The sequence below is a fragment of the Scyliorhinus canicula genome, chromosome 8 (genome assembly GCF_902713615.1).
Source record: "Scyliorhinus canicula chromosome 8, sScyCan1.1, whole genome shotgun sequence".
NCBI classification, from domain to species: domain Eukaryota; kingdom Metazoa; phylum Chordata; class Chondrichthyes; order Carcharhiniformes; family Scyliorhinidae; genus Scyliorhinus; species Scyliorhinus canicula.
In genome coordinates, this window is record NC_052153.1 from 115,770,998 (window position 1) to 115,791,667 (window position 20,670).

Below are 20,670 nucleotides of genomic sequence, written 5' to 3' on the forward strand. Positions count from 1 at the left end.
TCTCCTTCCAGCAACACTGGAATCGCGATTGGGCAGAGAAGCGGGTGTCAGCTGAAAGTCGAGGGCAGCGTTGGTTGCCCAACGGAGCGCCATGCTCCAGGCACTTCGAAGGCAGCGTGAAAGCATTGCACGTTCTGCGCCGGCATGAGCATGCAAAACGTACAGTAACATGCGTTAACGTATCATTAACGGGTCTGACACAGTAGCCTCCTGCGATGCTCCGCCTCCACCAGACGGAAGTGACGGCGGCGTGGTACACTTGCAGTATTTAAAAACAGGTACCAGGAACTATGGCTGCTGAGGGAGAGTGAGGAGGTAAGATAAGTTTCCAAAGGTGCAACAGTGGGCTAACAATTATGTTGTTTGCTGGCGGGGGGAGCAGGGAGGGAGGGGGGAAGCGCAGCTGCCAGGACTGGAGGAGCAGGAGGGGGCAACCAGGAGATGGTCCATGGGACCGCAGTGTCCAGACACGGACCACCATTGCCACTGTCTCCAAGGCAGCCATCTATGTCCCGTAAATGTGAAGAACGCCACCGGCCATATGGGTTCCCCCCTCCCGAGACCACCACTCTGGGAACCCTCACCAACGGGATGGCTGTGGTCCAGCACAGCCAGTAGCCCAGTAGGTGCTGGCACTCCTCAGTGCACCCAACCAAGGTACCATCCCACTGCAGTGGGAGCAGGGGAAGAGCAGAGCGCGCCCCTAACAGCGGTCGCATGCACCGTGGACTTTACCACCCACCCTGGCTCACGGTCCCTCTCAGGACAGATGCCTCACCAGTATCAGCTAGTCCACCCCGCAGGTCCACCGGCCGTCACCAAACCCTGCTTGCCAACTGCGCCCCTGTCCACATCCATCCTGCCCCCTGACAAGTAGGCACAACCCGTTGCGTCAGACACAGGACCCACAGCACACCGCAACTATGTTCCCAACAGATCCCCACCCCCTTGCCCAGCCCCATTTGTGGGCCCTGCCTGCATGCATGCCACCAAGTATGGAGCTGGTCGGTGGCGCATGGTGATCCCACATCTCACAACTAGATGTCACCCTGCTGGCGGGGTATCACGGCCCACCCAAGGAGGCACCCAAGGAGGACTACCTATAGTCGGCCCCACAGACGACACAGGACAGGGGCCGCAGAACACATTGTTGGCACAGGTAGCACAAGCCACCGGTACTCCTGCTGGTAGGGACGGATGCTCGTATTACGTGCAGTGCAGAAGGCAGAGTGTTGGTGGGAATGGCTGAGGGTGGGGTGGGATTGGGAGGCGGGAGGGGACATGGGGGGCATGGCTTTGAGTGCAAGCCTGTTGGACCTGGATGGCATGGGAGTACTCAGCATGCGAACACGTCTGCTCTTAACCCTCTGCAGACAATGGATTTTGGGGTCCAGCAAGGAATAGTCAGCGTCTGCCAGGCCGCGATGGCCTTTGCAGACTCACTGAGGCTGCACAAACAGGAGCTGCTCGGGCTGGACCCTGCAGAACAGGGGCCTGACCCAGAGGAGCAGGGGCTAGCTGGTGAGGCTGCAGAACCGGCCATCCAGCAGGCCAAGGAGGAGGTGGGAAAGAGGCACCGCATCAGATCTCCTGTATATCGGCATGGCATTCAAGGACCTGTTGGACTGAGCGTGTCGCCAACGACTGCAGCTGAGCAGGGAGACCGTATGACATCGCTGCCAGATTATGGCAGAACTGGAACCCAGGGTATGGGAGTGGACAGCCGCTCCCTGTGGTCGTCAAGGTGACGGTCGGTCTGAACTTGTACACCATGGGGTCCTTCCAGGTGCCGAGTTGGGACCTGTTCGGAATCTCCCAGACCTCTGTACACAAGTGCATCTGCACCTTCACGGATGCTCTATATGCATGGGTTGCACACTACATAAATGGCAATGTGGACTTACCCACCAGGGTGCCTGGGCAGTGGGGTTCACCGTCATCGTACATGCCCAGATCCAGGGGGTGATCGATGGAACACATGTACCCCTACAAGCACTGGTGCTTGAGAGGGTTTCGATTCATCAACCGGAAGGGCTTCCACTACATGAACACGCAGTTGGAATGTGACCACCGGCTGCAATTGTGCAGGTCTGCGCCCAATACCCAGGCAGCGTGCACAAGATATTTGTCCTGGCACATCCCCTCCCCCCACAACCAGCACAACCTCTGCACCCAGCCCAGCCGGTCTCACACTCTTCGGATAAAGGATCGAGGCAGTTTGGATCGTCGGTGGACAGGTGTTTATTTGTGACAGTCCTGTGTACACTAACTGTGTCCTAGCCCCTAACGCTATCCTATGTGCTGCACCTGCGCCACCTTAAATGGTGTCTACCTTTCTAATCAGGAATGTTCTAATGCTCCTAGGTGGGTCCACAGGTGTTACATCAGATGTAGAGGCAACCTGCTGCGTACCCCGCCCTGTGACCGGGGTCCCCTTTGGCAGCCACCCTCTTCTGCCCACTGCCCAACAGATGCACCAGGGACAGGTGGGCGGGGATTCAGAGGCGCTGCTGTGTTCCAGCACCTCCCTTGCAGGAGTCACTGAAAAGAGCCCCTCACCTCCTCCTCCCTCAGAGTGGCCCCTGGGCAACTCCTCGGAACGGGGGTGTGGCTGGAGCGAGCTGCCAGTCCTGGAGGCCCGCTCTCGTCTCGACCAGGGTGTCAATGCTCGAGGCCATGGAGCAGAAGGACAGTGCCAAGTCCCTGTGGGACTGAGCCACATCACTCGGTGATCGTGCCAGGTCCCTCTGTGACTGTATCAGGTCAGTCAGCGCCAGGCCAATGCTCTCGACGCTCGTAGCCATGGCCCATTGTGACTGAGCCACATTCTGGAGCACCGCAGCAATTTCCTTGTGGCCCTGGTACATGGGCTGCCTGTGACATGCTGCCTTTCCTGTGCCTCAGCCACTGCCCACACACTATGCTCCAGGCCTTGGACATCCTGACCCATGGCCATGACTCTGCACCCAAGGTCCGCACCACGGACGCCACCTCTGTGGTGTTGGCCTGGGTAGAACCCATTGTTGGTTCCAACTCCTGCTCCTGCAGATGTTTGGACACCTCCAACTGTACCTGCAGACACTGGATAGTTGCTGACACCCCCTCATGTAGTCCCCAGCTCTGCATCTCCAACATTGTTGGCACCGCCCTTTCCAGAAGCCAGTGACCTGTCTGGATGGCAGCTAATCCCTGGGGCCGGGTTGGGCCACCAGTCGGCCCCACCTTGTCGGAAGGTAACCTTGCAAGTCACAAGATAGGACGCATGTGAAGATTGCGGGGAGACATGGTGTGTGGGGGCTGGGTCACTCATGTGCCATAGGGTTTTCAAAATGTATTGGGGGTTCACTTGGCCATCCCTTGTTGACCTCCGCCTCTGCAATTGCCCGCTCTGCCACCCCACCAAACAAGTCCATCGTCCTCAGCTCCACGTCAGTGAGGAGCCGCAGGTCCAGCGGGCCCCCTCCGGTCTTCTCCCAGTCCCGGCAGTTGTGGGCCGCGTTCTCCTGGGGGGGGAGGGGGGACAGATAATGCACGGTGTGAGACACCCGGACGTGGGTACAGGGTGTCTGCATCTGGTGGCCTGTCTATGCAGGGCACCCAGCTATGGCAGGCGATCTGAGGTTTGACATGTGTTGCAGGGTCAGGTGTGGTGGGCTGCTGACGGGTGGGATTCGATCATCCTATCGTAGACCGGTAGGTTACGGGAGTGTGGGGTGGGGCTGGTGGCAGGAGCAAGGAGCTGGTGCCTCACCCTGACTGGCCTGGGGGGTTGCCTATCCTCACCCAGCACTGCTCACCTGTCTGCCTGGTGGGGACAGCATGGGGGGTTGCGAGGGGGGGGGGGGGGAGACGGCGGGGCATAATGGATGTGGGATGTGTCTGGGGGGGGGGGGTTGGTGCCAGGGACACGGAACTGGTAATTCATCCGGGCCGTCCTGAGGAGGTTGAGCAGCTTCTGTTCGTTCCTCGTGGCGGGGCCCACGGTGCTCAAGGCCTCTGCCACCTTTGCCCAGGCCAGGTTGACATCGGTGGGTAGGAGCCTCCTTCCCACCCTGGAGAACAGGGTGTCCCACCTCTCATCCATGGCATCCAGCAATGTCTCCAGCTCTCTGTCTGCCAATCTTGGGGCCGCTCTTCAGAGTAGCATGTTCTTGGCTGGAATAAGAGTGTGTGGAGAGCTGAGTGCTTATATGCTGCTCCAGCTAGTCAGACACTCCAGTGCCAATCCCGACCACTGCGAATTACACGCTGGTGTTCGTTGGAATTACACTAGTACCACGTGGTGTGAGTGCTGGCCCATTTGTATGTCCTGAACGTCTATGGCAGTGGGACTGTGGAATACCCGCCATTCCGTCTCGGGATCAACAGTTGGGGCGAATTCTCAGGTCCCCCCAGTTGCGTGTTTCTCGGCAGCATGACGTTCGTTGCCAGCGGGGTTCTATCTTCCTGCCGCTTGTCAATGGGATTTCCCATTGAGACCACCCCAGGAAACCCACTGGCAGGGGTGTGTTACCAGTGGGAAAAGTGAATCCAAAGACAGAGAATTCTGGCCTTAGTCTCTCAAACAGAGAATCCCACACATGGGCAGAATTTTCTCTAAATTTTCAGAGGGCATGATTCTCTGGAAAGATTTCTAAGTGTGGTAGCGAACAGGAATTGCTGCGAGCTTCCCAGTACTCAGCCGAGTGAGGCCGGAAATGCTATTCAACGTTTATTGGTCCACTTAACTAGGCCCCACAGGATTCCTCCCGCAGATGGAGGCTTGGCAGCCAATTTGTCGGTACCACGCTCGCCAGTGTAATTGATAATATGGAACGATGTGTCATTTGAAACATGGAAGTCTGGCAATATCTGGTCTGAGAGAAAGATCCCACGAAGGGTTAATAGCAGCTGCAAAGAGCAGGATTGTAAAATGCAGATTCCTTTTTCCAAACAGACTTAGCAAACAAAACACACAGGATTTTTGTATGAAGCTAAAAACAATGGCTCACACCTTCATTGAAAGTAACTATCTTAGTAAGCATCTGGAAAAGCATGGATGAGGGTTTCAGTTGAGCTTGGTGATAAATGTAAACCTTTCAAATTATAATTAAGTGGATTTTAGCATACAGCTAAAAGCAATGTGTCACACCTTCATTGAAATTAACTATCTTAGTAAGCAGCTGGAAAGGAAAGGATGAGATTCAGTTGAATTTGGTGACAATTCTAGGTGTGAAGTTCTGCCAATATCAGGTAAATTAAAGAAAATTGGAGACTATCAGTCTACGAGAAACATAATTTAAAGCCAAAATCAAAGTCAAAATTATGAGCTGGGGGACACAATTGGAAAATAAAACTATAGAAATGAAAGGAACCAAAATTCACACCCCTATTGAAACCAAAGCATTTTTGAATATCACAAAGGAACTTTGAACATCACAAAGGAAACAATGTAATCAGAGACCTGAGAGTTGAGATAATGTCAAAATGAATACTTAGTTGTATTAGAATGTTTAGATCAAATATACTTTTCATAATCCAAGTGAAATAGAAGTTACTTTACAATAAAGTCATAAAAACTTAATAACTGTTAGAAAGACAATATAAACCCAGAGACCAGAGCACGAACTACCAGAACCAGAGGGAATGAGAGAGAGCGAGAGAAGGAACAGGAGAAGCAAGCAGAGTCAGCTTACAGTCAGCTCGGTCATGGGAAAGGGACAGAGCCAAGTAGCCGAGCAAAAACAGCCAATACATCTAAGGAAGATCAGAATTTAAAGAGGAGGCAGTCAGTTCAGAGACAGTCAGCAGAGCCAGCTCTCATAGCTCAGTACATGGATAGACCAGACATAGCAACCGAGCTAACCAGCGAATACATCTAAAGAAGAACAGATTTTAAGAAGAAGATTGATTGTCAAGTTGGGCCTGAAGGTCCCTTCAACCAACCAGAAGGATCCAGAAGCAAGATCTTTTCACCTTTCTGTAAAGATAGTGATTGCAGTTTTTAAAAGAAAAAATATATAATAAAATAACTTAATTTAACCTGAAACAGTGGTTATTCCAAAGTCTACTTTACTTACTTAGCAATGCGGGACCCAGGATCGATGCTACTAAGTGGTAAGTAGATGAAATCTTCTATGAAGATATGGGTTATACTGGGGGATAACATGAAAATATAGTTTGACCTGAATAGCACACACCTAAGTCTGCATAGGGGTCGGGGAGTGAGACTCCCTGTTCACCATTTAGAATGTCGGCCCTTTTTGGTATAGGGGGAATTCTAAGAATAGTGGTGAGTTTTCAACAACACCAACCTCCCACAAACAAGGTCGAGCAGCACTGAAGCAGCACTTGCTCAGTCAACCCCGGCCAGCTCGCAACAATGGCATCCAGGAAACTGTCCCCACCATTCCACGGTGTGGACCTGGGTATGTTCCTAGACGCAGTGGAGGCCAGGAGAGATGTCCAGTTCCTCAGAGGGTCCCGGAGGGTGAGCCATAGGGTAGCCAGTGCTGTCAGCAATCAGTGGGGATTAGGGGTGGTCGTTGGAGCAGACGGGTAGGGACATGGGTTGCCCTCGGAACAGATACACATGATGCAGGGGTTGGCATGGTGGTGCCATGCGCGGTTGCCCCTGTTCTCTCACACGCCCCCCCCCCCCCCCCCCGCCCCCCCCCCCCCCCCCCCCACAGCGCCTCCCCCCACCCTCCCATGGTGGCCCACACCTGCAGAAGGTCGCCCATCCCCAGCCGGGGTTCCCCCCCCTCGCCCTCCAGCTGATGGTCCCCCAAACAACCTCCCCCTGCACTGGGGTGGCAAGCCCAGCACCCCTGGGCTATTTGCCTGTGAGCAAAGATGGCTACTCACCTCCTCAGCTCCTCACCGAAGCCCTTCCGCCAGGTTCACGTTTTTCAAATGGAGTACTAATCGGCACCAGCATGTCCACTTGCTGGGGAGGCCGATGAATTACGGGAGGCCATTGGATAAGGGGTCACTCCTGTTAATTGTATGGAAATAGGGCTTAAGTGTTGATAATTGGTTCCTTGCCAAGCTACAACGAGATCCCGATTTTTCCTACGGGAGAGGGCTGGTTGTATCGCAAATTGTTTGACACCAGCGGGCTCTTGTTTTTGGCCTCTCCCGCTATTCACCGGCCTCGTTTTGTTTGAGTGAGAGCGCAACCAGGCCGGAGAAACGCAGCCAGAATGTCAGCTTCAGAATGAATATCGGTGTGCATCTCTCCAGATGCACGACCGAGTTTTCACTCCAGATATTCTGGCACTTGGTGCACAGAGAAACTGGGAGTCTGGTTTGCACCATGACTCTGGTGGAGTGGGGCCTGATAGAGCCGGCAAGGTTGGCTCCACAGACATCAGGGTGCTATTTTTAAAGGGTGCCCCGATCTGCACTGAGAATAAACTCCTCCCCCCACTCCCCTACAGACATGGAGGACCCCACCCCATCTCATAGGCATCACCCTCCCCCCAGCACACATAAGGGGAACCCTGCAGAGGGTCCACCGTTGTCCAGGCAGAGAACATAGAATTTACAGTGCAGAAGGAGCCCATTGAGTCTGCACCGGCCCTTAGAAAGAGCACCCCACTTAAACCCCACACTTCCACCCTATCACCATAACCCAGTAACCCCACCGAACCTTTTGGACACTAAGGACAATTTATCATGGCCAATCCACCTAACCTGCACATCTTTGGACTGTGGGAGGAAAACAGAGCATCCGGAGGAAAACCACGCACACATGGGGAGTACGTGCAGATTCTGCACAGACGTGGCCCAAGCCGGGAATTGAACCTGGGACCCTGGCGCTGCTGACCACAGTGCTACCGTGCTGCATGCCCGTCACCACCTACGGGTAATCCTAATCTGTGAGGTTATCGCCATTGGTTCTCGTTTTTGAAAACCAGTAGTGATTCGTGCCAGTGTGACGTCATGCCGGCTGGCTCGGACGATAGAGTGAGGGCAGAAATAGCGATGTTAAGCCCGCTAGTGATATTAAAATATATTAGGATATATGCTAATCAGACTCATATCCTTCCTGGGTGTGAACCTTATCACATCATCAGAGGGGGTCTGGGAAGGTCATGATTTGAAATCTCGTCAGCGCAAATTCCGTTTGTAGCCCCTCATGAGGCTTAGCAAAGGGAGCATGGTGGCACAGTGGTTATCACTGCTGCCTCACGGCGCCGAGGACCCGGGTTCGATCCCGGCCCCAGGTCACTGTCCGTGTGGAGTTTGCACATTCTCCCCGTGTTTGCGTGGGTTTCACCCCCATGACCCAAAGATGTGTAGGGTAGGTGGATTGGTCATGCTAAATTGCCCCTTTAATTGGAAAAAATGAATTGGGTACTCTTAATTTATATTTTTTTTAAATGGAGTTTTGCAGCCATTATAGGATTTGTGCCCGTGACTTTTGCTGCCGCTAACTCGCAGTTGATGTGTCTTTGTTGACAATACTTACACCATGACTGGTTTTAGTCAGCTGAGGGGTCAAAGCAAAATTTTCCAGAGTATCTTTTTCCTCATTGGCCTTGGGTTTTTTGTAGTTTCTTCCGAAGGTTACGTCACTATGTGGCTTGGGAAGTGACACTCCAGCTACCCACAAGGTGTGAGGCAGACTTGATGAAAAATATATTTGGTCTTTTTCTACTGATTCATTTCGAATAGTTTGTATGTGTAGGGAGAAAAGAAAAATCTTTAATTGGACTTCTTGTATTATCTATACTTAGATCAATCAAAGCTCGTTCAAGGAGTCAGCATTGACTTTTGTACTTGATGCTTTATTGAGAGACTTTCTACATTTGCTCCTGCTTAGTCATCATGGCAATGCCACATGGGTGATTATATCATTTCCAGTAAGATGTATATTTGTATAAGCATGGGTGGCACAGTGGTTAGCACTGCTGCTTCACAGCGCCAGGGACCCATCTTCAATTCCAACCTCGACCGACTGTCTGTGTGGAGTTTGCACTTTCTGTCTGTGGATTTGTGCTAGCGAGATATTTCAATTTGTGACCTTCCCAGCCCCTCTCCAATGACGTGATCAGGTTCACACCCAGGAAGGATATGGGCCTGATTAGCATATATCCTAATATATTTTAATATCATTAGCGGGCTTAACATCGGTACTTCGGGTGCTCCGGTTTGCTCCCACAGTCCAAAGATGTACACGTCAGGTGGCTTATGCTAAATTGCCCCTAATGGTGGGGTTGCAGGTTTAGGGCAGGGTGGTGTGGTCGTTTGAAGGGTCGGTGCTGACTCAATGGGCCGAATGGCCTCTTTCGACACTGTAATGATTCTATGTCTATTTATTCAAATTTCCTTGTTTACCTCCACTGTAACAACTCCTCCCTTCCCTTGAATTCAGGATTAGTTCAGTTTAACACTGCAATGTGTCAAATAAGTATTTGTTATGGGATAGAAAAATGATATCAATACTCGTAGTGTTGCATTCTAGTACATATAATTTTCAGATTCAAATCATACACCGCCTTAAGATTGAAGTGATAGCTGATTACAGTGAAAACGGAGCTAGACCGGAACTTGAATAGCGCAGCTGCAATTATGAAATGAAAAATCCTCTGGTGGCAGGACAATTACTGGTGCGCCGGTGCGGCAATGGTGTAAGTAAAAATCCACATCCGAATATGTAACCGCTGTACTCAGCTCTCTGGCCAATGCCGCTGCTGCATTTACCTCACTCTAGGGGTTCCCTAGGTTGCCTGGATAAACCCTGCTGGAGCGACTGCTGCTTCCGGATGTGGAAGTGGAGGGAAGAATTGGGGGTATATACAAGTGGCTTGGGGAGCAGGGAGGTGAGTGGGTGGTGAAGATCAAGGAGAAATGGGAAGCGGAGTTAGGAGGCGAGATCAATTGGGGAGTATGGAGTGAGGCACTGCGTATTGTAAACAGGACCTCCTTTTGTGCAAGGATGAGCCTGATATAGTTTAAGGGTGCATATGGCTCGGGCGAGAATGAGTGGGTTCTTTCAGGGGGTAGCAGATGAGTGTGAGAGGTGTGGGCGGAGGCCAGCGAATCACGTGCACATGTTTTGGGGTTGCGAAAAATTGGGAACATTCTAGGCGGAATTGTTCGCGGTCTTAGCCAGGATAGTGGAGGAGGAGGTGGACCTGGACCCTTTGGTGGTGATATTTGGGGTTTCAGAGAAGCTGGAGCTCATAGAGAGGAGGAAGGCCGATGTCTTGGCCTTCACTTCTCTGATTGCACGGTAGCGAATTTTGCTGGAGTAGTGGTCGACATTGTGGAGCCACAATTATTTTTAACATACATTAATGACTTGGACAAGGGAAGTGAATGCACGATTGTCAGGTTTGCAGAGGGCATAAAAATAGGTGGGAAGGCAAGTGGTGAATATGACACAAAGAATGACCAGAGGAATATAGACAGGTTGGGTGAGTGAACAAAAATTTGGCAGATGGAATATGTCAGAAAATGTGAAGTTATGCACTTTGGAAGTAGAAGAAAGGAGCTGAGTATTATTTAAATCAGTCAATTTTCAAAGTCAGAGTATCGTCTTGTGGGTGGGTCGCAGGAGGAGTCGAGAGGGTCGCGAGGCTATCGGTCACAACGTTCCTGATCGCGGGAAGAAGTGCCTAGTGGCCACAACCGGCTTTTAAAAATGCCGGCCGCAACCAACTTTCAGAATGCCAGCCATCATGCACATGCATGCCCCCTCAGCAGTGAGCAAGCCCGGAGCCCAGCGGGACAGACTGCCACCTCCTGACCTCACCACGCTGACCCAGGAGCAGAGGCTTTTCAAAAAATCAATGGTATCTTCTCTCCAGAAGCAGCAGTAGATACCAGGCCACGCTCATATGCTCTGGGCACGAGAGAGATTTCTCCATTTTGTAGCTGCCAGCAAATCTGGTGTGAGCTCCTGGGCCTGTGGTGAACAAGTAATGAAATAACTGGCAACAAAAGTTGAAAAGCCACAAAACTTCAAAGGTATTTGAAGACTAAGTATGGTGAGTTCGAGAAAAAACCTCTTGATTTTTCCAACAATGAGATCATAAATCATTAGCTGAGATCCTTACCAGAAATGTAACATTGAATGAAAAAGCATGTGACTGATTGACTGATTGACTGATATTTATTGTCACATGTACTGAAGCACAGTGAAGAGTATTTTTCTGTGGCCAAGGGATCGTACACAGTACGTACATAGTAGACAAAAGAATAATCACCAGAGTACATTGACAAATGGTACATCGACAAACAGTGATTGGTTACAGTGTGAAACAAGGGCCAAACAAGAGCAGCATAGGGCACTGTGAATAGTGTTCTTACAGGGAACAGATCAGTTCAAGGGAGAGTTGTTGATGAGTGGTAGCTGTGGGGAAGAAGCTGTTCCTATGTCTGTATGTGTGGGTCTTCAGACTTCTGTATCTTCTGCCTGATGGAAGAGTCTGGAAGAGGGCAAAGCCTGGGTGTGAGGGGTCTCTGACAATGCTATCTGCCTTTCTGAGGCAGCAGGAGATGTAGACAGAATCAATGGGAGGATGGCAAGCTTGTGTGATGTGTTGGGCTGAGTTCACCACACTCTGCAGTTTCTTATGGTCTTGGTTGGGCCGAACAGTTGCCATACCAAGCTGTAATGCGGCTGAATAGGATGCTCTCTATGGCATATCTGTAGACGTTTGTGAGAGTCGTAGAAGTTTGTGAGAGTCGATGCAGACATGCCAAATTTCTTTAGCTGTTGTGCTTTCTTGACTGTTGCATCAACGTGAGTGGACCAGGACAGACTGTTGGTGATGGTGACCCCCAGGATCTTAAAGCTATCAACCATCTCTACTTCGGAGCTATTGATGTAGACGGGGGCGGGGGGGGGGGGGGGAGTGGTGGTGTCGTGCTTCCTGAAGTCGATGATCATTTCCTTTGTCTTTCCAACATTTAGAGAGAGGTTGTTTTCGGTACATCATACAACCAAGTCCCTTCTGTAGTCTGATTCGTCGTTGTTTGAGATATGACCCACCACAGTCGTATCATCTGCAAACTTATAGATTGAATTGGAGTTGAATGTTGCCACACAGTCGTGTGTGTAAAGGGAGTACAGTAGAGGACTGAGCACACATCCTTGCGGGACCCTAGTGTTGAGGACTATTGTGGAGGAGGTGCTGTTACCTATCCTGACAGATTGCAGTCTGTTGGTGAGGAAGTCAAGGATCCAGCTGCACAGGGAGGGGTCAAGTTCAATGTTGCAGAGTTTTGTTATTAGTCTTGTTGAGATAATGGTGTTGAAGGCGGAGCTGTAGTCTATGAACAGCAGTCTGACGTAGGTTTCCTTGTTGTCGAGATGTTCGAGAATTGATTGTAGTGCCAGAGAGATAGCATCTGCTGTGGACCGGTTGCCACGGTAGACATACTGCAATGGATCGAGACCGGCTGGGAGGCTGGGATTGATCCGACTCATAACTAGCCACTCGAAGCATTTCATGATAACAGATGTCAGGGCCACCGGTCGGTAGTTGTTGAGGCAGGCTACCTTGTTCTTCTTTGGTACTGGTATTATGGTGGTCTTCTTGAAGCACGTAGGGACCTCGGAGTGGAGGAGTGAGGTGTTGAAGATATCTGCGAATACACTTGCCAGCTGGTCAGCGCAGGCACTGAGTGCTCGCCCAGGGACTCGGTCGGGGTCCATCGCTTTCCACGGGTTTACTTTCAAGAAGGCAGCTCTTTCTCCGAGGATTAATAGTGGGTATGGGTGTGTCAAAGGTTGTTGGGGCGAGTGGCACTGATGTATTGGCTCACTGTTCAAAACGGGCATAGAACTTGTTCAGTTCATCAGGGAGAGATGCTCCAGCCCCAGAGATTCCGCCTGACCTTGCTTTGTAGCCTATGATCTCATGTAAGCCCTGCCATAAACATCTTGGGTTTGTGTCGTTGGCCTGGGACTCTAGTTTGATCCGGTATTGTCTTTTGGCGTCCCTGATGGCTTTCCGTAAATTGTACCTGGATTTCTTATATAGGTCTGGGTTGTCAGACTTGGACACTACTATCTGGGACTTTAGAAGGAAGTGGACCTTTTGGTTGAGCCAGGGTTTCCGATTGGGGAACATCCATATTGTCTTCTTTGGTACACAGTCCTCGACACACTTACTGATGACAGTGGTTGCGTACTCACCCAGGTTAGCTGCCACGACCTTGAATGTGGGCCAGTCCACAGACTCCAAGCAATCGCAGAGAGAGTGTCCTCTGATGCCTCGGACCAGCACTGCAGGGTTTTCTTGACTGGTTCAGCACGCTGGAGTTGCTGTTTGTCAGCCGGAAGTAGGAGTACCGACTTGTGATCGGATTTGCCAAAGTGTGGTCGGGGAATGGAGCGGTAGGCACCTTTGATGCTTGTATAGCAGTGGTGCAGGGTGTTTGCACCTCTGGTGGGGCAGTAGGTATGTTTATGGAGTTTGGGTAGAACCTGCCTGAGGTTGGCCTGGTTGAAGTCTCCAGCCACGATTGTCAGGGCTTAAGGGTGAGATCGTGAGGACCAAGCAGGTTCACCTGTCACATTAAAGGTAAGCAAACATGGTGGATCGGGAAGTTTGGGCAGTATGGGTTGCGAAGGCCGACCAGCATGGATTGGGAAGGTCGGCCGTTGTGGATCCCGCAGGAAACTGGTTAGTAAAAATTGGTCCTGGGCAAAAAAGTTTGAAAAGCACTGATTTAAATGGAGAAAGATGGCAGAAAACTGCAGCACAAACCTGGGCAGCAGGGTAGCATGGTGGTTAGCATCAATGCTTCACAGCTCCAGGGTCCCAGGTTCGATTCCCGGCTGGGTCACTGTCTGTGCGGAGTCTGCACATCCTCCCCGTGTGTGCGTGGGTTTCCTCCGGGTGCTCCGGTTTCCTCCCACAGTCCAAAGATGTGCGGGTTAGGTGGATTGGCCATGCTAAATTGCCCGTAGTGACCTAATAAAATTAAGGTTAATGGGGGGATTGTTGGGTTACGGCTATAGGGTGGATACGTGGGTTTGAGTAGGGTGATCATGGCTCGGCACAACATTGAGGGCTGAAGGGCCTGTTCTGTGCTGCACTGTTCTAAAGGGATTTGGGGGACCACGTGCATAAATCACAAAAAGCTAGGTCTTTATTTCAAAGCGAATGGAGTAAAAAAATAGGGAAGTCTTGCTAAAGCTACACAAGGCACGAGTTAGACCACACCTGGAATGTTGTGAAATGTTTTGGTCCCTTTATCTAAGGCAAGCCATATTGGCATTGGAGGCATTTGGTTGATCCCGAGTTAGGAGGGATTTTCTTGTGAGGAGAGGTTTAAGTAGGCTGAGCCTGTACTCATTGGAATTTAGAAGAGTGAAAAGTGACCTATTGAGACAGAAAGGATTCTCAGGGGGCTGGACCTGGTAGATGCTGAGAAGATGTTTCCCCTTGTGGCAAAGTTTAGGACAAGAGTGCATAATCTCAGAGTAAGGGGTTGCCTGTTTTAAGACAGAAAGAAGTCTTACAACACCAGGTTAAAGTCCAACATGTTTGTTTCAAACACTAGCTTTCGGAGCACTGCTCCTTCCTCAGGTGAATGAAGAGGTATATGCTCCCTCCTGTATTCAGACCCGTCGTTATTCGAGATCCAGCCCGCTATGGTCGTATCATCAGCAAACTTGCAGATGGAGTTGGAACCAAATTTTGCCACGTAGTCGTGTGTGTACAGGGAGTATAGTAGGGGGCTATGTACGCAGCCTTGCGGGGCCCAGGTATCGAGGACTATCGTAGAGGAGGTATTGTTGTTTATTCTTACTGATTGTGGTCTATGGGTCAGAAATTTGAGGATCCAGTTGCAGAGTGAGGAGACAAGTCCTAGGTTTTGGAGCTTTAATATGAGCTTGGCTGGGATTATGGTGTTGAAGGCGGAGCTGTAGTCAATAAATAGGAGTCTGATGTAGGAGTCCTTGTTGTCGAGATTGTCTAGGGATGAGTGCAGGGCCAGGAAGATGGCATCTGCAGTGGACCGGTTGCGGCGGTAGGAGAATTGCAGTGGATCAAGGCGTTCTGGGAGTATGGAGGTGATGTGCTTCATGACCAACCTCTCAAAGCACTTCATTACGACTGAAGTCAGGGCCCCCAGACGGTAGTCATTGAGGCACGTTGCCTGGTTCTTCTTTGGCACCGGTATGATGGTGGTCTTCTTGAAGCAGGTGGGGAACTCAGAGTGAAGTAGGGGCAGGTTAAATATGTCCGTGAACACCTCTGCCAGCTGGACCGCACAGGCTCTGAGTGCACAACCAGGGATCCTGTCCGGACCCGTCGCCTTCCGAGGATTCACTTTCAGGAAGGCCGATCTGACTTCGGAAGCTGTGATGTTGGGTATGGTGTGTTCTGGGCTGCTGGGGCACTCGACAGGGGATCGTTGGTTTCCTGCTCGAACGGAGACACTCCCCCAAGGGATTCTCCCTCACACGTTCCTCATCTTCCGCCTCCTTTCTGCCCCTCCCCCTCCCCCATCCTGTCCTCCCTGGCTTGCAACCCCTTGCCAGGTCCTGCCAGCCTAGCCCCAGCCTTTGTTACAGGCTCCATTCAGCTCTGCCTCATCTGGGACTCTCTGAAGTCCCAGAAGTGGTAGCCCTCCCAGTGGAACTGCTTGGTCTTGAGAACAGCTGGCCCTTTTAAGCCAATCAACAGCCCAACAACCATTGAACTGATATGTGGCAAACTGACCAAGCCTGGGGATCAACATGTCTTGGAGGGTTTTTGTAGTTTGTACCATGAAGGAGCCAGAGGAGCAGAGATCTCATCATACCGGGAAGACCAGGAAAGTCAAGCAAGCAGAAGAAGGAGAATCCCTCATTATCTTGCAGCAACACATGCGAGAGATATGTTAATTTCTCAGTGATTTTAGTGACCTGATCAGACAATTCCAGTTGAGAACGTGAAATCAGAAGCTATCATGACACCACACTGTAAACCAGTCTGCCAAATTTAATGCAGGTGATCAATTTAAAACCAAATATAGCAATTGCCTTGAACTCATTTCTCACTAATGTGCTCAGCCCATAGTGCTTTTCTAAGACTTTCACACTTATGTGGTATTACTGTAGTGGCGTCAGCAAATCAGGTAACACTCTGCTTTCAGCCATGTTTGGATTGTTCAGATACGTGTGACCAGTGATTTCTGGGTGCTCAGCAAGTTTACAAAGGCCTTGCTGCTGCCTGTTCCTCCTTGGCTGCTGCCAGGACAACCTGCAGGCTCAACTAACTTATTGTCATCCAGATGGATACTGTTGAATGGGTGCGGAAGGGGAGACATGGTGATACCTGCCATTGCCATCAGGTCACTTCTACTCCCATGGGGCTGGAGCTCGTAACCTCGCTGCTGGAATTGGGTTCGAGTTGTTTTATTGTCACGTACTGAGGTACAGTGAAAAGTATTGTTCTACGTACAGTCCAGACAGATAATTCCATCCATGAAAAAAAAACATAGGACATGCATAAATACACAATGTAAATACATAGACACAGGCATTGGGTGAAGCATACGGAGTGCAGTACTACTCAGTAGAAAAGATGTGTGAAGTGATCAGTTCAGTCCACAAGAGGGCCATTTAGGAGTCTGAGTATAGTAGGGAAGAAGCTATTTTTGAATCTGCTGGTGTGTGTTCTCAGACTTTTGTATCTCCTGCCCAACGGAAGAAGTTGGAAGGGTGAATAACCCGGGTGGGAGGGGTCTTTGATTATGCTGCCCGCTTTCTCAAGGCATCGGGAGGTGTAGACAGAGTCAATCAATGGGAGGTGGGTTTGCGTGATGGACTGGGCTGTGTTCACAACTCTCTGTAGTTTCTTACAGTTCTGGGCCGAGCAGTTGTCATACCAGGCTGTGATGCAGCCAGATAGGATGCTTTCTATGGCGCATCTGTAAAAATTGGTAAGAATCAATGTGGACATTCCGAATTCCCATAGTTTTATGAGGAATTATAGGCGCTGCTTAACATCAATGTGTGAACTCGGACAGATTGTTGATGATGTGCACACCTAGGAATTTGAAGCTGTCAACCATCTCCACCTCGGCACCATTGATGAAGACAGTGGTGTGAAAGCTGTTTCTGGCTCTTCTGCCACAATCGCTGATTCTGGACCCTTGGTGAATTGAGGAGTTTTGGTGATTTATGGTGCTTGTACTCGAACACTGTACTGCATGCCCATCCACTGGTGAGGCATCCAATGCCGATGTACATTTGGACACTTTAGAGCAGGGGTGTCAAACTCAAATACACCGTGGGCCAAAATTAAAAAATCGGGACAAGTCGAGGGCAGGACTGGTTTAATGTTTTTTTGCAAAACTTATTGAAATGAACTTATTGAACTGGGAACTAATAAAGCTTAGGTTATTGCCTATAAAAACAACATTAAATATTAAATAAATAAAAAAATTAGTTGCATTTATTTCTTATTGCTTTATCTGGAGCTTTTCCAGAGTAATTTCTAATGAAAACATTTTTCCACAGGCCAACACTTTGTGATTCACACTATACCTGAATAAACTCGGCATCAGCCATATCATACGCCATAGGCGCTTCAATTGCTGGGGCCAGCTTTAATAGTAATTAGATATTATTAGGGCAGCACGGTGGCCTAGTGGTTAGCACAACCGCCTCACGGCGCTGAGGTCCCAGGTTCGATCCCGGCTCTGGGTCACTGTCCGTGTGGAGTTTGCACGTTCTCCCCGTGTCTGTGTGGGTTTCGCCCCCACAACCCAAAAAATGTGCAGAGTAGGTGGATTGGACACGCTAAATTGCCCCTTAATTGGAAAAAATAATTGGCTAATCTAAAATTTTTTTAAAAGTAGTTAGATATTATCTCGCGGGCCAAAGATAATTCCACCGCGGGCCGGATTTGGCCCGCGGGCCTTGAGTTTGACATATATGCTTAGAAGTTGCAGGCAAGTGTGCAACTTTTTTAAAAAATAATTTTTATTAAGATTTTCACAAAATATAAACAACAAAACAATATTAACCAAACAACCATAGTAAAAACCAAAGAACAAGAACCAACCCCCCCCCCTCCCAGTAACTACAAAAACAGAAAAAAGAAAACAACAAAAGGTAAAGAGATAACACCCGCCCCATCCAACAAACCCATGTACACAATTCTCCCTCCCACCGTACCAACCCCCCCCTCCCCCTCCCCCTCCCCCTCCCCCTCCCCCTATTCCCCCCCCGGGTTGCTGCTGCTGCCAGCCTATTTCCCTACCGTTCCGCCAAGAAGTTCAGGAAAGGCTGCCACCGCCTGAAGAACCCTTGCACTGACCCTCTCAGGGCGAATTTTACCCTCTCCAACTTAATGAACCCCGCCATGTCATTGATCCAGGCCTCCACGCTTGGGGGTCTCGCATTCTTCTACTGAAGCAAAATCCTCCGCCGGGCTACTAGGGACGCAAAGTCCAGAACACCGGCCTCTTTTGCCTCCTGCACTCCCGGCTCCGCTGCTACCCCAAATATCGCGAGTCCCCAGCCTGGCTCAACCCTTGATCCTACCACCCTCAACACCGTGCTTGCTACCCCCTTCCAAAAGTCTCCCAACGCTGGGCATGCCCAGAACATATGGGCGTGGTTCGCTGGGCTCCCCGAGCACCTAGTACACCTATCCTCGTCCCGAAAGAACCTGCTCATCCTCGTCCTGGTCATATGAGCCTTATGCAGCACTTTGAACTGTATGAGGCTAAGCCTCGCACAAGAAGAGGAGGAGTTCACCCTTTCCAGGGCATCCGACCACGTCTCCTCCTCAATCTCCTCACCCAGCTCCTCTTCCCATTTACCCTTCAGCTGCTCCACCGAGGCCTCATCCACCTCCTGCATCACTTGGTACACGTCCGAAGCAAGTGTGCAACTTCAAGGATGGTCTGCAAACCCTAGCATTTCAGTATCTTAACTAGATCAATGCCCTCAACATTAGGCATTATTTCTCCACTTTGTGTTTTAGTCTCAAATAGTGGTTCATGTTATGTATCATCTGATATAATGATACATGCTTCGTCTGTTGTTGTAGAACTGAACAAAAATGTATCCTCCTGTTCTTGCTCCAAGTGTTTTGATGGATTGGCCTCGAGTACTTGGGAATCCACTGCAGGAACCATTCTGTGGGCATAGGATAATTCATCGTACTTCTCTGGAGCCAATTTCTCCAAAATGGGGATCATTTCTTCAGTTACCAGTTGGCTGTTCACAGTTGATTTGCTCTCAGCCAATTTGTCTGCTGTTGCATTCTCACGTTCAGCCTCTGCAACTCCATCCGAGAACTTGCACCACTCATCGTTGTCCTACACAGATTGGATGCTATTTGTTACCACCTGGTCACTAATGCCAGATAAACTAAATAAACTTTCATAGTCTTCCTCTTCTGGCTCATCATCTGATTCTTCGCTTTCCTCATCGTAATCATCATCATTATAATCATCATCATCATCTGCAGTTGCTTCTCCTGTGAAGTATAACACTGCTCCTGGAATATTGTGTTCATGCAAGAAGTCAACAATTTCAAGTCAGCAGCGAGCTTTGCTGCAGAACCTTCATCCAGCTCTCCATGCTCTGGACCTTCAGGAGGATTTAAAAAATTAAAGATAGACATTTGGTCCAGTTTTTGTAACTGTTCTCCCAGTGTTCCAACCCTAATCCTTCTGTTTCATTTTAATGGTTTTCAATGTGATGTATTTTACTTTCTTCCAGTCAATCCAGCACCTTGTGCATCTCCTGATTTCTGGTTCATCAAAGAAAAAAAAGTCTGACTCATCAGGCTGTGACTCCATCTGATATATTTTTGCCACTGCTTCATTTATGAAATACTCATTTGGCTCCAACTTAAACTTCAGAGTAAAACTCATTGGCTGTCCAGGATCTGAAAGTTTCACCTTTAAATCTTGTAAATGATTTAAGATAGGCTCATCTCACTGTATTCCTTTGATGGATGGGTGTGATCATCTATCTCCTCCTGAACAAAGCTGAAACAAGACCTCGACCTACAATGCGTTCCCTCCTTTGCTACTCTTGCCACCATTATCTGCTGTTGTTCATAGGAGCTATGTGCCTCATCACATACAGGCCTGTAACTTTCTTAGAATGGCATTCTCCAGCGGAATACCAGTCTTGATGGACCTACCCACACTGGGATTCCTAACTCCCTGTCTCATCCAACCTTCCTCACTCAGGTTGGGTGACACAGGGGCAGCGAAGCGTACCCCCTGGCATGGCAAGGAGTAACTGGGTTACACAGAGGTAGGAAACACTCCTGTTTACGGACCTAGTCAGACCAGGAGTTGAGGGGTGTCAGTCCGGAAGGCGGGGGGCTTGGATCAGAGGAGGGGTTCGTCCAGAGAGGAATTGTCAGTCCACAGACTGGGAGATTTGGGGGGGGGGGGGGGGGGGGGTCAGGCCAGGAAAGGTGGGGTATCCAACATAAGGGGGGGGGGGGTCAGTCCGGAGGTGAGAGGTCAGTCTGGGAGGGGGGGGGTGTCAGACTGGAAGAGAGGGTCAGTCCGGGAGAGGGGGCCAATCCTGGAATAGAAGGGTTGGATTGGAGGTGGGGGTCAGTCAAGGCTAAGGGTTGGACCGGGTCGGTGGGGGGGAGCCTTGTTGGATTGGGCTGGTGGAGGGCGGGGGTTCCAGTCAGGAGGGGGTCAGATTGGTCTGGACGGAGTAGGGGGATGGTTGGGAGGGGGCTGGGG

At 50.1% G+C, this 20,670-nt stretch overlaps 1 long non-coding RNA gene across 1 annotated transcript; it reads left to right on the forward strand.

Annotated features, from left to right (window-relative positions):
* Window positions 1-67: 67 nt before the first annotated feature.
* On the forward strand, window positions 68-19,728 carry LOC119970467. The gene is made up of 2 exons (XR_005461623.1): window positions 68-315; window positions 18,999-19,728. It is a non-coding gene; the product is annotated as an uncharacterized LOC119970467 (long non-coding RNA).
* Window positions 19,729-20,670: the final 942 nt, after the last annotated feature.